Source organism: Triticum aestivum, chromosome 4B (assembly GCF_018294505.1).
Source record: "Triticum aestivum cultivar Chinese Spring chromosome 4B, IWGSC CS RefSeq v2.1, whole genome shotgun sequence".
Classification (NCBI taxonomy): domain Eukaryota; kingdom Viridiplantae; phylum Streptophyta; class Magnoliopsida; order Poales; family Poaceae; genus Triticum; species Triticum aestivum.
In genome coordinates this window covers 492880935-492903555 of record NC_057804.1, presented here as the reverse complement: position 1 = coordinate 492903555, position 22621 = coordinate 492880935, and the positions used below count along the sequence as shown (strand labels likewise).

General features: G+C 45.9%; 1 pseudogene across 1 annotated transcript in view; it reads right to left on the bottom strand.

Annotated features, from left to right (window-relative positions):
- The window catches only part of LOC123090176 (uncharacterized), a 42903-nt pseudogene that overhangs the window by 16575 nt on the left and 3707 nt on the right, over window positions 1-22621 (bottom strand). The window contains exons 4-10 of the transcript XR_006442430.1: window positions 12853-12964; window positions 12293-12489; window positions 11842-12223; window positions 3147-3349; window positions 2996-3050; window positions 2114-2673; window positions 1289-1358 (exon numbers count right to left, since the gene is read on the bottom strand). The product of XR_006442430.1 is annotated as an uncharacterized protein (transcript). The remainder of the gene's footprint in view (window positions 1-1288; window positions 1359-2113; window positions 2674-2995; window positions 3051-3146; window positions 3350-11841; window positions 12224-12292; window positions 12490-12852; window positions 12965-22621) is intronic.

Below are 22621 nucleotides of genomic sequence, written 5' to 3'. Positions count from 1 at the left end.
TTTGTTAATGTCCGGTTGTAGATGACTTGAACTAAACTTAATTAAAAAGAATCAACCGTGTGTGTTACCGTGATGGCCCCTTCTCGGCGGAGTCCGGGAAGTGGACACGGTGTTGGAGTTATGCTTGCGCAGGGTGTTCCTTTAGCTTCTCGCTCGTGCCTCGCCCTCTCTTCTCGCTCTCTTTTGCGTATAAGTTAGCCACCACATATGCTGGTCGCTTGCTGCAGCTCCACATATATTTTGCCTTGTCCATTCCTATGAGCTTAAATAGTTTTGATCGCGTGGGTGTGAGATTGCTGAGTCCCTGTGGCTCACAGATACTACAACTCCAGATGCAGGTCCAGGTGATTCTGCTCCAGTTGACGATTACGAGCTCAGGTGGGAGTTCGACGAGGACTCTCAGCGTTACTACGTGTCCTTTCCAGATGATCAGTAGTGGTGCCTAGTTGGGGTTATCGATTCAGGACCTTGTCGCATGTTGGGGGTCTTTTCTATTTTGGCGCCGTAGTCGGGCCATGAGTGTTTGCTTGATGGATGTTATTTATGTACTCTGATGTGACGTGGCGAGTGTAAGCCAACTATGTTATCTCCCCCTTTTACTATATATTACATGGGATGTTGTAATGATTGCCTGACTTGCGACATTGCTTTCAATGCGGTTATGCCTCTAAGTCGTGCCTCGACACGTGGGAGTTATAGCCGCATCGAGGGCGTTACACTGCAGGATCCACCTGATGCAATCTTAGCACAACTAGTGAACAATGTAACAATCATGCCCAATGGATAAAGTTGCCATGATGGCTTTCCCTAAAAACAAGACATACTTTCAAAAGAATGTAATTTATTTGCCATGATGGCTTTCCCCCCAAAAAAGAAGAGATGCTATCAAAAGAATGAAGTTTATCTAAAAGACTTGTGGCATATCCTATTCTATTTCTTTAGGCATATATATGCTATTCAGTGTCTGCAGTTTGAAGCAGAAATAATTGGTACTACTGGAAAACATGCAGGACATAATGTATTGAACTTCCAAGGCATTATGTATGTATACATACGCTGACATTCACTTACATCACACATGAACACACAAATGGCATTGCATCAAGAACAGTATGCAAAAGAATAAGAAAAAAAACAGAGGATGGTACTATTCAACTCCTGAAGAACATGAGCTTGTTTTTACTTATTAATCATATGTTCTTATGAAAACTAAGCTCCTTCAAATTAATCAATTGCAGCTTCAGAAAATGCAATAAACTAGTAGTGCGGGTGAAGAAAGTGAATATACCCGTAACCAGGCAAATCCACAAGGTACCAACTTTTGTTAATCAAATGATGGTTAATTGTTTGAGTCTTCCCTGCAAAATATATGATATCAGTCCCAGATATGATATTTACAACAATAAAAGGACAAGTTTGTAGCAGTAAAGTAAATATAAACATGGAGCCTTGGCTCAGTGGTTGGGCATGCAGTTGTGCAGCCTGCCCAGCCAGGTTCAATTCTCAGAAATAGACTAGTGATGCACAGGGGATTTTCTCCATTTATTTTCATGAGGATCAGGGTTAGTACCTACCATGGTGGAGGAATGTGTGCACTAATCTACCCATCAAGATAAAAATGTTGGTACTCATAATTCAAAGGCTGTGTGCATCCCTAATGCTAGGTGCAGAAGCTGGGAGAAGAACTTTTGCAATAAGATGACTGCATGCATCAGCCGATGCAGAGGTAGAGGGTTTACCCTCCTTTTCGAAAAAGAAAAAAACGGCAGTAGCTTAAATCCAGGAAATTTGCTATAGGATCAATGAAATAATACACCCTCGTCAAAACAGATTGATAAGGCGATAAACCTGTCCACACCTAAAAGTACAATTCACAATTATCCCAATAATACAGTTGAAAATCCCCATAACACAAACAGAGCATTATCAAGTCTGCCGCATAATTACATTTTCATCTCAAGCTGAGAGCAATTACTAGAACACGTGTATCATTGAAAAAGGCCAACTAACTTCAGCAATTTTAACCACTAGCTACTCTAGAAGGAAACAAACACATTTTGCTATGTCTGGCACCACAAACCACCTCTACAACAAAAGGAATGAAAATGATTACCAGGCTTCTTGGAGGTGAGTGCGACTTCCTTGCGGCGCGTGAGTGTATTGATGAGAGAGGACTTGCCGACGTTGGAGCGGCCGAGGACGGCGAACTCAGGGCGGTCGTCCTTCGGGCAGTCCCGGGCGTGCGCGCTGCACCCGATGAACTCAGCCTCCTTTACCCTCGCGTCCCCGGCGTACGGTCCCACCACGATGTTCGACCCCGGAATCAACATCTCCGCCGCGACAGCCGCGTCCCGGTCTACCCCCGGCGGGAAGAACAGCGCCGTATCCATGGGCACCCTAGGCGGCTCGGCCTTCCGGGAGTTCTTGTGGCGGGTTCGCGCCGGCGCGGGCGCATCGCCGCGGGGGGCAGCCCCGGCTGCCGCGGCGTGCGCTGAGAGCGTGCGGCGGACCGCGAGGGGGCCACGGGAGAAGGGAAGCGGTGTGAGGGCCTGCAGGAGGAAGGGGCGGGGTCGGAGAAGCATAGCAACGGCGGCGCGTCTGAGTTGCTCGACAGAATGACGGATGAGGAGGCGCCTTTTACGGGGTTCTTTCGTTGGGTACTATAGTAGAAGCCTACTGCAACAAATAGCAGCCCGTAAAGGGTAGGCCAGAAAGCAGAACCATGAGTAACCAAGACATTTGCTAGCCCATTATAGTTCTCAAAAAGGGGAAACAATTGCTAACCACCGATCTTACTGTCATAAAATTACTACTGATGAATGTCGAGAAAGGGTATAATCGAATTCATAGAATTGAGCGAGTGAGAGATGAAGCTGAATATTTTCATTCTTGTTCACATTCACCCGATACATACATACTCCTCCAATGGTTGTCCAACCCCCCTATTATCTTAATCAGTTTGAACAAATAATATAGCAGCGTTTGCAAAGCATACCTTCTCGGGGAACAAATCTGGATTAGAAAATATTCGATCACGAAGGCCGTTGTATCTGCCAAAACCATAAGCATAACTTCAGTGAGGGCACCAACAGAGGAACTTAGGAGTATGGCAAATGACCAGGACAACAACAGATAGACAAACTTACGTCCCAATCACATCTGGGGCTATACCAGTACAAAAGCCAGTTACCTCACTGAACCGAGCGGCAGTGAGGGGCTGAGGGCGGCAGCCAACAGGGGATGGCGAATGGAGACCGGCGACGGCGAAGGACGGCGAGCAGGCGAGGGTAGCCACTTCCCACAAGCCAATGACCGGCTCCTGGGAGGGAACTGGCCGAGCGGTGTGAAGCTAGGGGAAGGGAGCGGGCGAGCGGCGGTTTCCTGGAGGGGAGGGCAGCGCTGGAGCCCCGAGCGACGATGGTAGGGCCGGCGGCGACGATGGGAGGGGCAAGGAGGGGCGGCGGCTGTGTCTCCCGGCTAGGTCGCTGCGTGTGTTTTTCCCGGATGGGTGGTTGCTGCGAGTCTGTGACTGTGTCGCTCGGGTGAGGAGGCAGTGGGAAGTGGGCTCCCAGCTTGCTACGGTGGGCCGCAAATTGCAAATTACTCCTAGCCTGCTTCCCGGTTTATTCTTGTTCTCCCAGCCTTTTCCCTTTTTTATTTATAAAATTACATCTCTTCTGTCTCTATGGACATTTATGATTCATATTTTTCACACGCATGGTTAATTTTTTCGACAGATGATAGGCACTTTTTTAAATACACGATAATTGTTGTTAAAAGGTTTACGCACGTAAAAATTCATTGTAAACAAAAGTGTTCGATTTTTAAAATGTTTACGTAATTAAAAAAGCATTCACATTTTTCTAGAAATAAGATTTTGTTTTATGAAAAACAAAAAAAGCGGACTGAAAAACCAAAGAAAACACAAAAAAGAACTTAGAAGAATACTCACTGGAAAAGTATTGGGGAAGAGCTCAGTAACAAAGACGACTAGGCTGGCCCATGATAGTGAGCGCCTTTTGCGTCTGCCTAACTATATGACGAATGACTGTCCCATCCTATTTGACGCATTTTGCGTCAAGCTGTTGAGCAATTGCACAGACTGGTCAAGCGAGTAGGTATCGGTTTTAGGAATCTTCTAGATGTTTCCTGGCGGTTTTTATCGGTTTGGGAACCCAAGACCGGTTATTCTATTTCCCTTTTTCTTTCTTTTGTTGTCTCCGTTTCTTTCTTTTCCTTTTCTGGTTGTTGTTTCTTTTTTCTTTTCCTTTTTTGATTTTTGTTTTTTCTTTTCCTGTTTCTTTTGTTTCAAATTTTCAAATGCTTTTTCCCAAATTTCAAAAAATGTTCTCATGTTCAAAATTTTGTTCACAATTTTTAAAAAATGTTCTTGCTTTCAATGTCTCAAAAATTGTTCTTGTTTTCAAAATTGTGTTCATGATTTATAAAATGTCCGTGTTTCAAAAAATGTTAGGGAGTTCAAACAAGTTCTCCTTTTAAAATTTGATGATGATTTCCTAAAAAAATTGTATTTCAAAAAATGTTCAGGAATTTAAAAAATATTCTTATTTTCAAAAATTATTTACAATTTAAGAAAACAATTGGTGTTTCAATAAATGCTTAGGAATTTCAATAGATGTTCACTTTTTCAATATTTTGTTTGCAATTTCAAAAAATGTCCCCAGGTTTCAAAATTTTGTTTGAAAATTTTCAAAAATGTTTGAATTTAAAAAAAATCTTCTTTTAAAAACAATGTTCAAATTTTTTCAAAATCTGACGGAATTCTAAATTTTCTTACTAGAATTCAAAAACTATTTTAAAATTTCACATTTCCAAAAATTTATTCGTGTTTTTTAAAATGTGTTCATAACAATTGAATAATTTGTATGCTACAGTAAATAGAACACTAGAGTGGATATCGCGTTATAGTTAAAAACAGTTGACGCTCTAATCATTCACCATTGGCTATACGGTACAGTGGTTGGTAGTACGTGTCACCATAGTCAGCGTCACACACGGGAGCTCCCGAGAACTATACTAGTCAGCGTCACGCACAGGAGCTCCCGAGAACTATACTCCTTTTTTGCAGAAGGGACTCAAGGCCATAAATTAAGTATCACATGTCTTTACAAACACATCCATATAGAAAAATAAAACTATATTCAAATCTTTGCGGTTTCTTAGCTTTCTTTGTCCTGCATCCACGAGACGACACACCATGAACATAGTTCGATGCCGCCTCTGTGTCTCCGCCGCGGCAGAGTAATTTTTTTTAAACCCAAGAGCCTATAGAAGAAGCGGCCAGGAAGTCATCGATGTAGACCAGGAGACACCGGTAGCTACAATCTATGAAGCAAATCATCATTCCGGAGAAGAAAATACAGATAAGGTGTTGTAGAAATTTCAAAGACCACAAGCGCCAGTCGAATTCAAATGGATCCACCAGAAACCTAAACCCCCCGGATCTCGAAAGACACGCTGAAGACACGACTCCACGCGATCTCTGCCAGCGATAAGCACACCAACGGGTCGGGAAAAGGGAGGGAAGAACATTATTCCGACACTGGGGTAATGATGTTGCCTCGCTTCCCCAAACCAAACACCATGACTCCCTAAAGAAAGCAAGAGAAAAAAATCACCCATGCCGATGTACGCCAGGTCCAAGATTGGTGTCGATCTCGCTGCCGTCCAGAACCATGCACCCAATGCCTCTTCTTCGATGACCTGGCCATGCCAGACCTTCGTTAAAGATCGCTGCACTTGAAGTACAACACTGTCATCAAACATTGCCCGACGGAGACCACAACACGGCCACAAATCCCGTCATCAGCCCACACCAGTCCATCGGACCCTTCATAGTAGGTCCCCATGATCAGCAACATCCCCGCCGCTGCCGGTGTCGCACAAGCTTTGTCCAGCAGCGCATCCTAGTGGCAGCGAGAGGGGAAGGAGATGAAGTGCTTGTTGGGGAATGTTGCATGGAAAATAAAAAATTCTACGCACACGCAAGATCTATCCATGGAGATGCATAGCTACGAGAGGAGAGGGTGTGTCTACGTACCCTCGCAGACCGTTAAGCGGAAGCGTTTATCAACGCGGTTGATGTAGTCGTACACCTTCACGATCCGCCCGATCAAGTACCGAACGTACGGCACCTCTGCGTTCAACACACGTTCAGCTTGATGACGTCCTTGCCTTCTTGATCCAGCAAGACGGTCAAAGTAGTAGATGGGTTCCGGCAGCACGAAGACGTGGTGACGGTGGTGATGCAACTATCTCCGCAGGGCTTCGCCGAGCACTACAAAAATATGACCGAGGATGAACTAGAGGGAGAGGGGCACCGCACACGGCTAGGGAATCGTGGTGTGTGTTGCCCCTCTCCCTCCTCACATATATATAGGTGGAGGGGAGAGGGGAGGCAACCCCTAGGGCGACCCCAAGTGGCCGGCGGCTATCCTAGGGCGCCTGCACTGGCCGCGCCCCCTCCATATTTGGACATGGGGGAAAGGAAAGGTGGGTTGGCTGCCTTAGGGTGCTCCCCTTTCCTTTCCCTCCCTTCCTTGGCGTGTGGGCAGGGGTGGAGGGCGCGCCAGCCCCCTTGTGGGTTGGTGTGCTCCCCCCCTTAGGCCCATAAGGCCCACCTCTTACCGGTGGCCTCCCAGAACCCCTTCCGCCACTCTGATAAATACCGGTACTTTTTGAAACCTTTTCGGTGACCGAATATTATCGTCCTATATATCAATCTTTACCTCTGGACCATTCCAGAGCTCCTCGTCATGTTCGTGATATCATCCAGGACTCCGAACAACATTCGGTCATCAAATCACATAACTCATATAATACTATATCGTCAACGAACATTAAGCGTGCGGACCCTATGGGTTCGAGAATGATGTAGACATGACCGAGACACCTCTCCGGTCAATAACCAATAATGGGACCTGGATGCCCATATTGTTTCCTACATATTTCATGAATATATTTATCGGTCGAACCTTTATGACAACATACGTAGTTCCCTTTGTCTGTCGGTATGTTACTTGCCCGAGATTCGATCGTCGGTATCTTCATACCCAGTTCAATCTCCTTACCGGGAAGTCTCTTTACTCGTTCCTTAATACATCATCTTGCAACTAACTCCTTAGTCACTTTGCTTGCAAGCTTCTTATGATGTGTATTACCGAGAGGGCCCAGAGATACCTCTTCGTCATATGGAGTGACAAATCCCAATCTCGATTCACATCAACTCAACAGACACCTTCAAAGATACATGTAGAGCATCTTTATGATCACCGAGTTATGTTGTAACGTTTGATAGCACACAAGGTATTCCTCCAGAATCCGGGAGTTGCATGATCTCATGATCGAAGAAACATGTATTTGGCATTAAGAAAGCAGTAGCAATAAACTGAATGATCATATGCTAAGCTAAAGGATGGGTCTTGTCCATCACATCGTTCTCCTAATGATGTGATCCCGTCATCAAGTGACAACTCATGTCCATGGTTTGGAAACCTTAACCATCTTTGATCAACGAGCTGGTCTACTAGAGGCTTACTAGTGTAGGAACAAAGTATGTCTACCAGAGGGGATGAATGGGAGTTTTAAAATTTCTTTGAAAAACTTAAATCTCTCAGAACCCAGCAGCGGAATGAATGAAAAACAAACAACAGCGAACCAAAATAGAGTACCTAAGGGAAACTAGGCAATGCACTGAGACAAATCAAATGAAAGAAAATGCATTGAAGGTAAACATGCATGACAGAGATAACCAAAGAGGCTCGATGGCGACAAGGTATTTGTTCGACCAGTTTGTCCTTTTGCACAAGGACTATGTTTGGTTGGAGGGGTTGTGACTTAACACGGAAGGTAAACTCTCTTCACCCTATTCTCCTTGACAATCGATTCATCAACCAATGCCGATTACTCGTAGTAGATACTTGAAGGAGATCTCCAAACCTTTACAGACTTCTTCTTCGAGAACCACAATCACTCTTGGTCTCTGAAGAAATTGACACCTAACCGTCTAGAGAGTTTGGCAGCTCTCAAGGGTAATAGGCGGAGCGTACTATACTTAGATTTGAGTGATGTTGAACCACTATCTAATTCTTCGGCCCTAGAGTTTTTCTCTTGGTGGATTTTAAACTCAAATCGCTCAGAGAGTGGGTTTCTCAACAATCTTCTCAGAATCAAATGTAGCAGCCACCAGACAAAGCCGGCGCGGGGTGGCTATTTATAGCCGCAGCCTTCCCAGATGGGAAATGACCATTTTGGACACGAGGTCCAGCAAATGGCCAACTGACACGTTTGCAACGGTCGGATTTTCGAGCAACGGTAACATTACTTGAGGAACAAGTAATACTAACTCTTCGGTCCGAGACAAATTTCTCGCAGCGAAGAAGATCATAGTCTCTTGTTGGCAAGTATTTGCTCGGAACACAAAGAGATTTCTCTCACATATTTCATACGATTTGGGTTTAGCATTAGAGAATCAAAACTTCAAATACTACACCCCTCGGTGGTCCTATGACTCAAAGAAAGAAGAAGAATAACGAAACAAATGCTACGTCTTCACTTCGTCTTCATTCATCCTCGAACACAGTCATTTTCTTCGAACATACACCGAACCAATTGCTTGTACTTCAGCAATTTTTAGGGGTCAGTCTCGTTAGCCTCATCTTCGGTGATAACCATCGCTGCCACACAGAGAGATTATCTTCGTTGTTTGCATCAAACTCCTCGATTCTTCTGGGACCTGTTACTCTGTGTGCACTAGCAAACACATAAGTCCATACTGTTTTTGTCAACAAACTCCAAAACATAAGGGGCCTATGATTGCACCAACAATCTCGCCCTTCTTGGATGGTTGTTGACAAAACAGATAATCATCAAAGTGAAGATAGATAAGTGAAATGTAAATTGAACAAGAGTGAACCTACGTTACTTGATTCGATGATGAAATATACTCCCCCTAGATGTATGCAGGGTCAATGATGTAGAATGAGATTCCTTGCAATTCATTTAAATAAGTGGAGGATTTTTCAATCATTCGAGGTAATGATTGGCACTGACGATGTGTAATCCATCGAGTGTATAGTGCAATCATCCATGACTTCTGACAATAAATCCACCTGCAAAACAATTGCTTCGAGAGAAAGTAGTGCAGCAAGCGGGGTTATTAATATTACATCACATATCAGAAGTTTTACATCAGAGCACATAAAGTGGCACATATAGTCTTTAAGGCATAGAGCTCAAGAGTTGCATAAACCAGAGCAAACAAACACAGATATCAAATTCAACAAAGCAAATCTATCGAAACTCTCGATGTAATTCTCCCCCTTTTGTCAACTAATGTCAAAAAGGTGATGAACGACACGAGTGAAAATGAGGTGAACTTGATTCACTTTGAGGCATCACCCGAAGAAGTTTCTGATTCAGAGGTGGCTGGAAAATCTTCTTCGTCAGCAGCAGCAGATGATGAAGGTATATTGGGATCAGCTTGTTGATTCTGGGGAGATAGAACATTTCTTCAGCAGGTTTCTTAGTGGGTGAGGTTGCTTCTGATTCATCGAGCAATTTGCGTAACTGAATCCGAAGTAAATCAGTTGTTGGCTCATGAGCTGGCAGTGGCGGAGTAATACGATTTTGAAAATGTTTAGCTGAAAGCCCTTGATCAATATACTCATACAACTCTTTGAGATAAGAGTTTCTCAATTGCTTCTTGGAGAAGAACTTTCGAAGCAATTTCCATAGGTGCTTCATGTTTTCAGCCATGATCATGTGCACCACTTTTGTTCGGTTGTTGATTGCATTAAGTTCAGCAGCCAGGTGTTCTTTCTCTTGGTGATCCTCAGCCATATGCTTCAACCGCAACTGTTGGGTGTGCAAGCTCACTTCAAGATGTGAAGTAGGTTGTGCATTCGGATTTTTATCACGCTGAGGTAGCCGTGGCCCATTCAAAGTGTTGTGATAATTGGGAGGGCTTGACACCGGTGCTTTCCTCGAAGAAATATCTTCCATTACTTTCAGAGTATCACGCACAGGATGAATGATGCTTTTGTGACTGACTTTGGCTAAGTATTCGGTTTTCATTGCATAGTCAACCACCTTTCGAATCCAAGGCCCAAAGAACTTGGCAGTTTTTGGGTGTTGAGCTGAATCCTTCAAGATGCGCAGAAACAAGTCTTCGACATGGAAGATGAATCCTTTGGAGATGGCATAGATGGTGTTCCAAAGAACGTCAGATATAGCATTGTCAGTGTTCATCCCGGCTAGAGGACAGATGATATAAGTGAGCAGATGATACAGAGTTTGATTATAGAAGGTCAAATGCTCGGGCAAAGGCGGACTAGTGTAGTCATGAATTTTATCTTGATCCATTGTGCACTGGAAATCTTGATCGGAAATTGCATCAAGTTTATGAACTTGAATTTTCGTCTTGGCATGTTTGATTCAAGGAAAATGGAAATGAGATACAAAGTCCATAATAGAGCACTTGATGTGTTTTCCTTCGCTCATCCATTCCATGATACACTTAGTGCTATCTGATACATCACCAATGATGTATAGGGTGGCATAGAATTGAAGGATTATCTCTCTGTTCCATGGATGCTGATATGCAAGGACATGCGTGAGGCCAAAGTCTTCGATGTCTTGCAGTACTTGATTGAAGCAGTCAATGTTTTTTATCACATCAATATCCGGGTACTCATGAGGAAAAATCTTGCGGCTGTCATAAAGAATCCATGAATAGTATATTGCATGTTCCTGAGTCTAGAACCAAGGAGATTCAGAAGTGCGGGGCTTGTTGTATGAACTCTCTTGAAAGAACTGAGGATGTGTGTTCCGATTGAAAAGTGGCCCTTTGACGCCAACACCGATGGAGAGTAACGACAGTTGCTCGCGAGGATATGGATATTTGATCTCATCTTCAACAGAGATCATTTCATCGCCATAAATAACTGAATCTGAATGACGAGCAGAAATGGACTTTGCTGTAGAGGGGCTAACATCTCAAGTTTTCTTCGTGGTGTTCAGAGAAATTCGAAGTGGAGAGGGAGCATTCACTTTATCAGGCACTAAGGATTGAGGAGGAGGATCTTCAGTAGTTGGTTTTCTTAGGGAGGAACAAATTCATTTGTCTCAACACGAACTGGAGAGGCTTGGTGCTCAGACTGATGTATTTCACCTTCTTCCGAAGCATTTTGTTCAGGCGGATTTTCTTCATGAACTAGAAAAACCACATGCACTATTTCAGTTGGCCTTGGCGAAGTAGATGTAGCTGGTTCAAGAGTTGGCAAAGGAATTGCTCGTTCAGGAGAATTTTATTTTTGTGTCTCAGCATCTGGAGGAGGAGGAGCATTCTTCTTTGCTATCTTCTTCTTCTTATTTTGCTTTGATGGATCAATGTGCCTTTGACAAGATCATTATAGTTAGTGACTTGGGCTTGACGATCGAGGCAAACCTTGCGAACAATTTGATCTACATCTAAATGAAATCCTAGTCTTTTGTTTCGAAGGATAGTTAAAGCTCGATTGACATCCACATAAGATTCTTCAAGTTGCTTGATGAAAAACTTAGATTTAGCAGCCTTCATACGGGTGTCAAGCTCATTGAGCTGAGCGGTAAGATCATTGATCTCCACAGAGTCATCTCACATGTCTTGAACAAGATCAGCTGCTTGAGCAATCATTTCAGAGGGGATGGGCAAAGATGCCACTTCTCCATCAAACGGGCCTTCAACAAATCTGTCAAGCTACTCCATGATGAATATGTTATTGTGGGAATGTGGGTAGTAGATTCATCACGAGGTTGTGCAAAAGGAGTAGTTTGTGCTACATTTTGCTTGGTAGGTGACATAGAAGCCAATGGTTGAGTCAACTTGGGAGCAAATTTAGCAGCATTTTCTTTCACAACCACAACACTTGGATCATTTTTCTCGGCAGAGGGAGCTTTGATTTGCTTCACCTTGGGCTTTAGAATCTTCTCTCCTGGCTTGGCTGTGCTAACTGGAGCTTCAACAACCAAATCTTGCAAATCAATAGCCTCAGGATGAGGAATTGTGTTTACTTCATCAACCATTGTAATAGTGGTAGGAGGAGTCTTTCTCTTCAGTGGGTTCTTCGGAGGTGCTATTGGGACAACACTTGCTCGCAGATCAGGCAGAACAGTGGATGTAGTGATGTTCACTTGTTCAGAAAGAGTTGCTTCAACTTCTTCCCTTGTGAGCGGAGGATCATCATGATCAGAGGAATCACATTCATCATTTCTAGCAATTGGTTTGGCTTACCTTCTCTTCGGCGCGCTCTTTTTCTTCAGAGCAGCAGATCTGGGATCTAATTTTATATCTGCCTTTTTCTTCTTGACGTCTGATTTTAGGAGACGACGATTTTCTTCTTCTCTTGCCCGATCCTTTTCAGCCTTCTTGGCTCTTTTTTTTGCATTTTTCAAGCACTTGGCCAATTCATCGGGATATGATGCGGGAGTCTTGAGAGACGGTTAATGTGCATCAGGTGGAGGTGGTTGTCTTTCCTGGGGATCACTTGCACGGACAAGACCAATCTCACGACAGTCACCCCATGGAGGATGAAAAGCAAAGTTCTTGGAAAACCGAGGATGAATCATTTTGTGGTTAAACCATCTGTGCACCCAGTGGCATCGAATCATTTGAGGGCGCTTTCTTCTCTATGATGAATCTTCTCCTGGTGCAGTGTTGTAATCATCATGAGAGATGTACTGAGCTGAATTTGCAAAGGGTTGCATGCCACCTTTCTTTTTCTTCGGAGCATCTACTTCTTGCTCATTTTCATTTGGTTAGGATCTCTTTCTTTTCCTTGTGGATGGGCCTACCATTGGGCCCTTTGCATTTGGAGCTTTAGATTCATCAGTTGTTCCCATGAATGACTCTTCTTCATCGGCCATACTGTGTGGTCTAGCAAAATCCTCAACAGAATCCATACACCTGTGAATCAGAATAGCTACGAGGGAAAATGGGGGACATGGTTACAAATGCTCACAGTGAATAGTTTGAAATCATTTTGAAGAAGAACTAGATGCAGAATTTGGGAAATGTTTTGAATGAAGGAAACATATAGAATGAGCTAGTAGGTCCGAAGAAAATACAAGACATCATGCTAGGCATTTCATTCGTACGAAACATAACGCATACCCTAGATCTGAAGAGATTCGGATGCGAGGAACAACTACAAACTGCATCCACACTAGTAGGGGTAAAAACTAGACCTAAGATATGTGGTAAAATTGGAGGAAAATAACCGCGGACGAACTCAAAACGAGAAGGATGGAGGACCGAGTTCGAACAACACGTACCCTAACTCGGTGACATGTAGCAGCTACGGCGGCACGGGGAAGAAGATATCCCGCGATGACGTGAAAGACTCTGGTGACCTCATTCCGGCAGTTAAGCGGCGAAGGGGTCATTGGCGTCGAGCTCAATGTGGAGCACTGTGGCGAGGGTTTCGGTGGAGAAGAAGGCGAGGAGAAAGAGAGTAAAGTGGAAGAAAGGAGTGATGCGGTTTATATATAGGCAAATGAAAATAACTGCACGCAGAGGATGTTGATCAAATGGTCTCTAAACAGAGAGGATTGCGATTCAATGGATAATATGGACTAGCAGAGGATGTATTGCATGTGGAAACCATCATAAAAGATCGTGGTCCTGACTTGGGTGGGAAACCCCCAAATTTTGGATAGCTTTCGCCAAAACAGATTAGAGTTCGGACCGAATCTTAATCGTGGTCAAGGACACCAGATAAAGTTTCGTTCCAGATAGAATTTGAGCATTTATAATGGATCAGCAGAGACTAGAAGAGATAGAGCAGAGGGAAAATAGGGTCCTAGGCATTTCACTCAGGCAGAAACACAAGCACATGAGCAAATAGCTATGAGAGAAATGCATTCGGACAAAACACGAAATCTATCGATCAGAGAGAAATCCAACGAAAGAAAAAATGTGGTGGCATAACCCACCGTATAAGAATTGTATGACCTCGAGCGTCGCACAATTATCATGGCACCCGGTTAGTCTAGTTCTTTGTTAATGTATTCACTCTCAGAAAGAGAATTTCACTTTGTCAAATTTTTCAAACTCTTTGAGTGTTATGCACCCATTCCTTCAAAGATGTGGAAGTGTTAGCATGGGTGCCGAGACCAACTTACTACATGTTTGCGAAGTCTAGGATATTTAGCTCACACCGTAATGAACAAAATCTTTTCTCATTGAGAGGCTTGGTGAATATATCAGTGAGATTGTCTTTGGTCTTGACGTGATTGATGACAATATCCTCTCGAGTAACATGATCGCGAATGAAATGATGTCTGGTGGCAATATGCTTCGTGCGAGAATGTTGCACATGATTGTGTGCAATTTTGATGGCACTCTCATTTTCACAATATATAGGAATATGCTTTACCTTGATGCCATAGTCCTTCAGTGTCTGCTTCATCCACAATAGCTGAGTGCAACAAGCGCTAGCAGCAATATATTTGGCCTCAGCCGTGGAAAGAGATACACAATTCTGCTTCCTTGATGACCAACAAACCAATGATCTACCGAGGAAATGACATGTCCCTAAAGTAGATTTCCTATGAACAAGTCACCATCCTAATCAGAGTCTTAATATCTAATGAGATCAAACTGTGCTCCCTTAGGATACCATAAACCTAAGGTGGGGGTGTGAGCCAAATATCTTAGAATGCGCTTGACCGCTTGGTGATGTGATTCTTTTGGTGCAGCTTGATAGCGGGCACACATGCAAACACTTAACATAATGTCAGGTCTGGATGCACATAGATAAAGAAGAGAACCAATCATCGAACGATAAGCTTTCTGATCGTAATCCTTACCATACACATTTGCATCCAACTTACCATTCGTGGGCATAGGAGTCTTATAGCCCTTCATTTTGGAATCTTGCATTTCGAACTTCTTCAGGCATTTTTCTCAGATATTTCTCCTGAGATATGAAAATACCATTTGCCTGTTAACGAATTTGCAGTCCAAGAAAGAACTTGAGTTCACCCATCATTCACCCTGTGCAAAACTGAACCGAAAACCAAAAACCAAACCCAAAAAACCAAATTGAACCAAAAAATTGGTTTTTTCAGGTTTCAGGTTCAGGTTCAGTTTCCAAATCTGGAAACCATTAAATAATCAGTTTTTTCAGTTGAAAACCAATGGTTTTCGGTTAAACTGAAATAAACCAAAACTAGCTTCGTTCTGTGTTAAACAACCGACGACTTGAGATGATCCCTCCCGTCGCCCCTCCTTTTATAGTGATCCACCCATCTCCTTGCTGCTGGCTCCGCGATGTGGTACTAAATTTTGCGGCACGGCTGGTGCACGCTGGCGCCTGGCGCTTGGGCATGGGCCTTGGGCTGCCTAGCACAAAAGCTAGAGGTTGGTGCTGCGCTTGGGCTAGGACGTGACCCAGGAGTATGTGACGAGGATACAGACCTGGGGTAGGGTCGTAGGCCTTACCTATACGTCCTACTCAAGGTCACTACCCTAGAAGATAAAGAGACCAAGAATCCACTAGACGACCTAATCACTCGACCGTCATCCCCCACCATCACTCGACCATATGGGGAGTCACTCGACTATATTAAGGACCAGGAGTCGGAAGAGCACGCAACGGCCAGACATTCAATCCTTAGTCTTCATTAGCATTAAGAGTATTTAAGACTGCCGTTACCAATAAGGCCCTTACTTTATGTACATTAAGCCCCTTGTAATGGAGGTTAGTTGGGGTCCTGGCGCACTCTATATAAGCCACCCCCCTCCTATGGGACAAGGGTTTGCACCCCCTGTAACACAACACACATAATCCAATCGACCACCTCTGGGCACCGAGACATAGGGCTGTTACTTCCTCCGAGAAGGGACTGAACTCGTAAACCTCGTGTGTACATCTTCGCCATAGCTAAGATCTTGCCTATCCATACCTACCCCCCTTTCTACTGTCAGACTTAGAACCACGACAATTGGTGCCCACCTTGGGGCAGGTGTCTTAGCGACTTGTTGGTGAAGTTGCAAGTTTTACCAATCATCATCATCATGGTTTCCGGCGGTGGATTGGTTGAGGGCCACGAGATCCGTCTCGGCGTGCTCATTTTCGTCGCTGACGACTCCGCGTGGCTTCAAGAAGCTCCCCTGGATGCTGAGGCACTCCCCATCCGAGGGGTGACGCACTTCCACGCGTGCGTTCGCGACGTCCTTCTCCGGCAGCTGTCGACTCAATATCAGTCGGCTCCGATGGTGTCTTCTCTCCCCGCTGTTCGCCGCTACAAGCGGTCCGGTCGATCGCGGCTTCAGCGCTGGGTGAAACACGTAGTGGCTCTGCATTCGACCACCCATCAAGTCGCGACAATCGAGCCCGACGAAACTCTCCACGGCCTGTTCGATCTGTCGACTGGCTCCGTGGAGACCGCATCCGAGTGCGATAGCAGCGATCCTACGGCTGAAGTCTTGATGGTCGATGGGCCTCACAGCCCGCCCGGTTTCCACCGCGAGGGCGGCGGGGACGGGGGCGGCGTCGCACGTCCATGAGGAATACCGACCCGAGCCCCTCTCTTCGTAGCAGAGGGAAGAACTTCACCGCCGCAACATGGATGCACTCCACACGCCCATCGTTGGAGAAACCCCCGAGGCTCGGGCGTTGGAGGAGGTGCGCCTAGCTAACTTGGCTGAGCGCACTCGACTGGATAAACTTCAGCGCGCTCTCGATGAGCACGCCCAGGAGCGGATCCATGAGTCCAGTCGACGACAGCTTTTCCCGCCTCCACCTAAGGTATACCGCACTCCGATTCAGAATCTCACAGGTGCAGCCCGAATAGCAGAGTCGATCCAACCTTCCCAGTCAGAAGCTGGCAGAGGGCTGATGCAGATCCGGGCCTTGCTCAGGGTAGCAGGAGAGCAGAATACAACAGTATCTCAGTCGCGGAATAGGATTCACAGCAAATCCATTGCGGCAAACACGGTTCAGTCGGCTCACAGCCCAAGATCGCCTCCGCGGCGTGAAGGCTGTGGGCAGTATGATCATCCACTAAACCGTGACAATCATCGTCGGGGGCCAACGCCTCCTCCGAGGAGTGCGTCGTATGTGCCTCGGCAGAACGGTGATAGGCGCCGTCACAGTGGTGAGCGCAGGATTTTGGTCGACCCAAGGGAACCAGGCTTCGACGCGAGGTCTATCCTCATTCAAGGCCTGGTCGACCGGAACAGAGCACACAGAGAAGACCCTGGCAGAGATCGTCCAAGTGGCAGCCGAGTGCATGTTTCTGGTCTCGAGTGTTTTAGCAGAGCCATCAGGGCAGTAGTGATACCTTCCAACTTCAGGTTGGCATCTGGGGTCAGTAAGTTCACCAGTGAATCCAAGCCTGAAACTTGGCTTGAAGATTACCGAGTGGCTGTGCAGATTGGAGGCGGTAATGATGAGATAGCGATGAAGCATCTCCCTCTTATGTTGGAAGGGTCGGCCCGAGCGTGGCTGACTCAGTTGACTCCAGGCAGTATTCACAGTTGGGAAGAGCTATCTTGAGTGTTCAGGAGAACTTTTGAGGGAACGTGCAAGCGACCAGCAGGATTGCCCGAGTTGCAGCATTGTGTGCAGAAGCCGAATGAGACTTTGAGGGAGTTCATCCAGAGATGGTCCACTTTGCATCACACCGTCGAGAATGTTTCAGAGCATCAAGCTGTATGTGCTTTCAAGGAAGGCGTCAAATACAGGGAGTTGGTCTTGAAATTCAGTCGAACTGGGGATATGACTCTGACTCGAATGATGGAGATAGCCACCCGGTACGCTAATGGGGAAGAAGAGGATCGAATCCGTAGCGGGAAGAGCAAACCAGTCGGCCAAGAGGCCGGTGGAGGTAACTCCAGTCGGAAACAGAAGCGTAAGGCCGAGCCAGCGGCACCTGGAGAGATTGTGGCAGTGAATCAAGGAATGTTTAAAGGAAAACCTAAGGGGCCCTGGCCCCCTAAGAAGGTGAAGGATCAATAAGGGAATGATGTGCTGGATTTGTCGTGCCACATCCACACGAAGAAGGATGAGGAAGGTAATCTGATTTACCCGAAGCATACCACTCGGCAATGTCGACTCTTGATCCAACAGTTCCGGGAGAAACAACCCAATGAGAAGGAGAAGGAGTCGGACAGAGATGAGGAGGAAGAGGAAGATGAAGGTTACCCCAAGGTCAATTCCACTCTCATGATTTTTGCTGATGTTAAGAGTAAGAGTCGGTTGAAGGTCATCAACAGAGAGGTGAATATGGTTGCTCCGGCAACGACGACCACGTACCTGAAATGGTCCCAGACAGCCATCACATTCGACCAGTCAGACCACCCTGCTCGCGTAGTCACCCCCGGGAGGCAAGCGCTGGTGGTCGACCCAGTGGTTGGTGGCACTCGACTGACTAAAGTGCTGATGGATGGAGGTAGCGGCCTTAATATCCTGTATGCTGAAACCTTGAAGGGGATGGGCATCCCGATGTCCAAGCTTAGCGAGAGCAACATGAGCTTTCACGGCGTTATCCCCGGGAAGAAGGCCGAGTCACTCAGTCAGATCACTCTCAACGTGGTTTTCGGTGACTCCAAGCATTACCGGAAAGAAAAGTTGACATTTGAAGTCATGGATTTCCATAGTGCTTATCACGCCATCCTGGGGAGGCCGGCATACGCACGTTTCATGGCTCGACCTTGTTATGTGTACCTCAAGCTGAAGATGCCTGGCCCCAAAGGTGTGATCACAGTTACTGGCAATCGGCAGAAGGCTGAGGAATGTTTCTAGAAAGGTTCCAAAATCGCCGACGCACAGATGGCAGCAATTGAGTTCCAAGAATATTAGAAGAATGCAGATCCGAGTGATTTGCTTCGAGCCAAGAAGCCTGTCACAGATTCCGCATTCCAGTCGACTGGTGAGACGAAGCCAGTTCATATTCACCCGACGGATCTCAATGCTGCACCGACTCATATATCAACGACGCTCGACAGCAAATAGGAAGAAGCGCTCGTTCAGTTCCTCCGTGAGAACTGGGACATCTTTGCATGGAAACCTTCTGACATGCCAGGTGTACCCAGGGGACTGGTCGAGCACCGTTTATGTGTCGACCTCAAAGTAAAGCCCGTCAAAGAGCACCTTTGGCGGTCCGCCGTGCATAAGAGGAAAGCAATTGGCGAAGAAGTGGCTCGACTGTTGGCAGCAGAGTTCATCCGTGAAATCTACCACTCCGAGTGGTTAGCCAATGTAGTCATGGTTCCTAAGAAGGATGATTCACTTTGTATGTGCATTGATTTCAAGCATATCAATTGGGCCTGCCCGAAAGATCACTTCCCTCTCCCTCGCATCGATCAGATTGTTGACTCGACTGCGGGGTGTGAGCGCTTGTCTTTCTTAGATGTGTATTCCGGATACCATCAGATCTGACTGTATGGTCCCGATGAAATAAAAACAGCCTTCATCACCCCATTTGGGTGCTTTTGCTATGTCACCATGCCTTTTGGTCTGAAAAATGCCAGAGCCACATTCATGAGAATGATTCAGAAGTGCCTGCTTACTCAAATCAGTCGGAATGTGGAAGCTTACATGGATGACATTGTGGTCAAGTCTCGCAAAGGTTCCAACCTATTGACCGACCTTGCAGAAACCTTTGCCAACCTGAGAAGGTACGATATCAAGCTTAATCCGTCAAAGTGCACATTCGGAGTTCCAGGAGGAAAGTTACTCGGTTTTCTCGTTTTCGAAAGAGGGATCGACGCCAATCTAGAAAAGGTTGATACAATCCTCCGAATGAAACGCCCCGTGCGAGTGCATGACGTTCAAAAGCTGACCGGTTGTCTGGCCGCCCCGAGTCGATTCATTTCTCGTCTCGGTGAAAAGGCCTTGCCTCTCTACCGACCGATGAAGAAGTCTGATAAGTTTGAGTGGACTGATGAAGCTGATGCAGCGTTTGCAGAGCTCAAAACCCTACTTTCCACCCAGCCGGTGCTCGCTGCACCAATCAGCAAAGAGCCTTTACTGCTTTACATTGCAGCCACTGGACAAGTTGTCAACACAGTACTCATGGTCGAACGAGAAGAAGAAGGAAAAGCTTACAAGGTTCAACGCCCAGTCTATTATCTCTCTGAAGTTTTGACTCCATCCAAGCAACGATACCCACATTATCAGAAGCTTGTCTATGGAATATACATGACTATGAAGAAGGTTGCGCATTATTTGTCTGACCACTCCATTACAGTCGTCAGCGACGCGCCACTATCTGAAATTCTGAATAATAGAGACGCAACTGGTCGAGTGGCAAAATGGGCGATTGAAATCCTTCCATTAGATATCAAGTTCGAGACAAAGAAGGCTATCAAGTCCCAAGCTCCTTGCCGAGTGGATTGAGCAGCAATTGCCGACTCAAGTTCACTCGGAGCATTGGACTATGTTCTTTGATGGCTCCAAGATGCTGAATGGTTCAGGCACTGGAGTAGTTTTGGTATCCCCCCGCGGAGACAGGCTTAGTTATGTTCTCCAGATTCATTTTGATTCCTCCAATAACAAAGCCGAATATGAAGCACTTCTATACGGGTTGCGTATGGCCATTTCACTCGGCGTCCATCGCCTTATGGTCTACGGCGACTCAGATTTGGTGGTTAACCAAGTGATGAATGAATGGGATGTCAGGAGCCCAGCCATGACTGGTTATTGCAATGTAGTGAGAAAGCTGGAGAAGAGGTTTGAAGGTTTGGAGCTCCACCGTATACCCCGACTGAAAAATCAAGCTGCAGATGAGTTGGCCAAGATAGGTTCAAAGAGAGAAGCCATTCCCCGAAACGTGTTTCTGGAACATATTCATTCACCTTCAGTTCAGGAAGATCCTTTCACCGAAGAGTCACCGCAGCCCAAGAGTGCCACAGATCCGACTGAAGTCGAAATCCCAGCCGTGGTCGACTTAGTCATGGAGGTTTTGGCCATCACTCCTGACTGGACAGTGCTGTACATTGCATACATTCTTAGGAAGGAACTCCCAGAGGATGAAGAAGAGGCTCGACAGATCGTCCGACGGTCCGAAGCCTTTATTGTGATAAAAGGACAGTTGTTCAGAGAAAGTGTAACTAGGGTCTGCCAGAAGTGCATTACGCCAGAAGAAGGCCGAATGATCTTCAATGATATTCACTCGGGGACCTGTGGTCACCATGCGTCCTCTAGGACCATCGGGCAAAGCATACCGAGCCGGGTTTTACTGGCCGCACGCCAACGAGATGGCAAAGGAAATAGTGGAGAAGTGTGAAGGTTGTCAGTTTTATTCCAACATGTCCCACAAACCTGCATCAGCTCTAAAGACTAGTCCACTCGTCTGGCCTTTCGCCGTCTGAGGACTGCACATGGTTGGACCTCTGAGGATAGGCAGGAGTGGATTTACTCATGTGCTAGTAGCAGTCAACAAGTTGACCAAATGGATCCAAGCCAAACCCATCAAAAGCCTTGAAGCAAGCACGACCGTGAGTTTCATCAGAGAACTTATATTCAGATATGGTGTCCCGCACAGCATCATCACGGATAACGGCTCGAACTTCGATACTGAAGAGTTCAAAGCCTTTTGCGCCTCCCAAGGTACGAGAGTCGACTATGCTTCGGTCGCTCATCCTCAGTCGAATGGACAGGCCAAGCGGGCAAATGGATTGATTCTTAAAGGATTGAAACCTCGGTTGATGCGTGACCTAAAACATGCAGCAAGAGCTTTGGTCGACGAGCTTCCATCAGTACTGTGGGGGTTGAGGACAATCCCTAACCGGTCGACTGGAAGCACTCCATTCTTCTTAGTCTACGGACCTGAAGCCGTACTCCCCAGTGATTTTCTCCACAATGCGCCTCGAGTCGAACTCTTCTTAGAAGAAGAAGCAGAACAAGCTCGGCAAGATGCAGTCGATATCCTAGAAAGAAGAAAGAGAAATGGCCTTGATCCGGTCGACCATTTATCAGCAAGACTTGCGTCGATTTCATGCTAGAAACGTAAGGGGTCGAGCATTCCAAGAAGGAGACCTGGTTCTTCGTGTGGATCAGCAGAGACCTCACAAGCTCGCTCCTGCTTGGGAAGGCCCTTTCGTCATCACCAAGGTGCTCCATAATGGAGCATACCATCTCTTCAATGTCGAACACAATAAAGATGAGCCATGCGCCTGGAATGCTGATCTGCTCCGCCCTTTCTATTCTTAAATATTTAGACTGATCAGATGTAATAAGAAATACCTTTTAGTTTGGCTATCAAAAGACATAATTTACTTCTTCTGAATGATTGTTGTTTATTTCTTTTGTGCGCTGTACCTTAGTTGCGAATCTATTTTGCCTAAGACGAAGTGATAAAAATCCTACCGAGTGATGAGTCTGCCTCTCACTCGGGGGCTTAGCTGCAGCCTAGTGCTCGCCTAAGTGATAAAAATCCTACCGAGTGATGAGTCTGCCTCTCACTCGGAGGCTTAGCTGCAGCTCAGTGCTCGCCTAAGTGATAAAAATCCTACCGAGTGATGAGTCTGCCTCTCACTCGGGGGCTTAGCTGCAGCCCAGTGCTTGCCTAAGTGATAAAAATCCTACGGAGTGATGAGTCTGCCTCTCACTCG